Here is a 3770-nt window from a genome sequence, read left to right as displayed (position 1 = left end):
ACAAGTACCGGATATAAAATGTATGCAAATATATTGAATAAGAGGTTGGTGAAAGATTTGGATGAAAAAGGTGGATGGAGTAGATCACAAGCGGGGTTTAGAAAGGGAAGAGGAACAGTGGAGAATATAAAAATATTGAAGCATGTGATAGGAAAAGGGATGAAGAAGAAAGAAAGAGTATACGCTTTGTTTGTGGACCTAAAGGCGGCCTTTGATAGGTTAGATAGGAAAATTTTGTGGGAAATGATGAGAAAACGGAAGATAAATGAAGACCTGATACAGAGAGTAGAAGAAATATACGAGGAGACGCGGTGTGTAGTAAAAATAGGAGAGGAAGTATCGAAAGAATTTTGGGTAGAGAAAGGTGTGAGACAAGGGTGCCCCTTGAGCCCGACCTTATTTAATATATATTTGGCGGACATAGAGGAAGAATTGAAGAAAGGAAGGGGAGGAGTTAAAATAGGGAATGATAGAGTTTGGTCGATCGAATATGCGGACGATATCGTGTTGGTAGCAGATGGGGAGGACGGTCTAAGAGACATGATTAGAAGATTCAAAAAATACCTGGAAGAGAAAAAATTAGAAATAAGCACTGAAAAATCAAAGGTCATGGTGTTTAAGAATAAAGGAGGAAGGGAAAAAGAGAGATTTTGGTGGTGGGGAAAGGACAGATTAGAAGAAGTTAAAAAATATAAGTACCTGGGATACATGATGACAAGGAATGGGGAAGATAAGGAGCACATTAGGGAGAGGATAAGAAAGGCAAGAGTGGCAATGGGTTGGATTTGGAGTTACGGAGAGAGGAAATTTAAGGGGGATGTGAGATGGAGGCTAAAGCTGTTTGACAGCGTAGTTAAAGGGATTTTATACTATGGGGTGGAAATATGGGGTTATAAAGAGTGGAAAGAAATTGAAGCCGTACAGGATAAGTACTTGAAATGGGTATTAGGACTGGAAAGGACAACACCAGGTTATATCGTTAGGGAGGAATTAAAAAGAAATAAACTTAGAGTGGAGACAGGCTGGCGGGCAGGGAGATGGGAAGAAAGGATAGAGAAAGGAGAAGGAGGAGAGATTGGGAAATTGTGTATGATGGAGAGGAGAAAGGAGGAAAGGAAAAGCGAATGGATAGATTGGACAAGAGAGAGTGTAGAGAGAAGGGATTATTTATGGAGAGGAGGCGTCAGTGAGATAAGTCTAAATGAATATGGGGAGAACAAATGGGACAGGGTAAGAGAGAGGGATATCGAGGTGGATGAGCAAGAGAGAGGGGAAAAGGTAAAAAAATCAAGAACGTGTAAGAACTATGAAAGAGTCAATGGTATACCAGAGTACATCCGAAGGTGTGGAAGGAAAAAAGGGAAGAAGATGGTACAAATAGCAAGATGGAGATGTGGGAATGAAGAGAGAGGAAATAAGTATTGGATGAAAGAAGAGGATAGGAAATGCAGATTGTGTGATATGGAAAGAGAAGACATTGAGCATCTGAAGAAAAACTGTGAGTACGTAAATGAAAAAGGCGGAAGAAATTTAGAGGTACTAAACGAGGATGGACGGGGGTATGAATGGATGAGGAAAATAGAACGTTTAAGGGAGGAGAAAGATAGAAAGATAGGGAGAGAAAGAGAAAATAAATGAAAATGGTCAGCTGGGAGGCTATGGGAGTGTTGGGTGTGGGTGGGAGGGTGTGGATGAGAGGGTCTGGGCAAGTATATGTGCGTGTGTGCAAGGGTGTGGGTGTGGCGTAATATATATTATACGTATATATATATATATATATATGTGTGTATGTATGTATGTGAGAATGAGAGAGAGAGAGAGAGAAATACAAAATGCGAAGAAAAGGCAAAACGAAAGAGAGGAGAGAAGATAAGGAGAGGAATGAAATAGAAATTAAGAATTTAAGAAAGTGTAAAATTTTGGAAGTTTTTTTTGTAATCACTTATGTGAAGGCAAATAAATACTACTACTACTACTACTACTTTTATTATTACTTTAAATTACTTAGTCGATGTATAATAGCAGCGCCAAGTGTTTTTGCATGAACAATTTTTCTATTTAAATTAAATTTTTTTGTTTTATACAATTTTATATAGTTAACTCTTTAATTTTTTGTGATAACGCTTAAATTGAGCAAGATAACACAATTTTATGATAATGTTTTGTATAATATTTTGAAGGAGAATTAGATAATCATTACTTTAGTTGGAAGAGAAAATGTTTTTGAATGAATTGTGATATAATAATTTTATTTAAGAGGAATTTAAACCATTTGAATCGGAATAGGAAGATTCTTCAATAAGATATACATATACTTAGGTTTCATTGCATAAAAATTAAAGAGTATCATTTGGATTAAATAAATAATAATAAAAATAGTATCACTTGGGTTTTACTTTTGATTTTGATTGTAGAATTTAACTTGACGCCACAGTTGCTGATATCAATTTTTTTATACAAATGATACATACCATTAGATTAGTATTCATTATTTATTTAACTTAGCATGATTTAAAGAAATGGGGTTTAAATTTGCGCTAGTTCTTGATATCAAATCTTTTAAAGAAATGGTACATATCATTAAAGTTAATATCATTTATATAATTTGATATCCAAATTATATGGAATTTAACTTGGCGTCAATTGTTGGTACCAAATTTTTTTATGAATATTACGTAAAATTTTGAGGAATTTTATTTGGCGCCAATTTTGTTGATATGAAATCTTTTATATAAATGACACATATCATTAGAATTAAGTAAATAACAAGAGACAATACGATTTGTTTTACTTTTCAATTTGATAGAATTTAACTTGATTAGTTAAAATTGCATCTGAATTTTAATTTTTTGTAATACATTAATTTTTTTCGAAGAGTATAGTAATAATTTTTGGCAGAGAATTAAAGTTGCCATTACTTAGGTTGGAATAAGAAGCTTTTCAATAAGAATATCCTTGAAGAAAAATTAAACTACTATTAATTAGGTTAGGTACTTAATATTAAATATATACAAAGAGCCGGTTTCACCAATTTGATTAAGCCGAATCGATGATTAACTGTCAATCATAAGTGGTCAATTCTACTAAACAGCAAACACAAACACAATTAGTAAGTTCCACGGCCAATTAACTAATTGGCGTTGGTGAAACCGGCCTCAATGATTCTGCACGAAAAGTACGCATGTTTAGCGCTTTTTTTATCTTTTTTTAAAAAAGTACGTTTGTATAAAGAACAAGAAACAGTACTTTGTGTTTTATTTTTTAATTTGAGAACTTAATTTGATTAGTTAAGATTGTAGCATGTGGGTTTTAATTTTTCATTGGATATATTTACTTTTTTTGAAGAGTAATTATTTTTGACAGAAAATTAAAGTTGCCATTACTTGGATTGGAATAAGAAGACCTTCAATATGAATATCCTTGAAGAAAAATGAAAACTACTATTAATTAGTTTAAATACGTAGATTTTATTCAAGAAACATTTTGTTAGCGCCTTTTTTATCTTTTTTTAAAAAGATTTTCTGTTACATTAAAAAGTAATTTTAAAGAAAGAAAGTAAATAAATATGTATTATATCCAATTTAGTTAATTCCTATAGAAATTTAATTCTAATATTAGTTACAATTTATCATTTATTTACAGTATTAAAAATACTGTTAATAATACTTTTATACTCAAAATAAGTGATTGGCCAGTATTTGTATTAAATTTCTATAAGGGATGCATTATGTATGTATAAGGAATAATAATAAATAATAAATATAAAGTTT

Source organism: Trachymyrmex septentrionalis, unplaced genomic scaffold, assembly GCF_001594115.1.
Source record: "Trachymyrmex septentrionalis isolate Tsep2-gDNA-1 unplaced genomic scaffold, Tsep1.0 scaffold184, whole genome shotgun sequence".
Taxonomy (NCBI): domain Eukaryota; kingdom Metazoa; phylum Arthropoda; class Insecta; order Hymenoptera; family Formicidae; genus Trachymyrmex; species Trachymyrmex septentrionalis.
Note: the sequence above shows the minus strand (reverse complement) of the source record.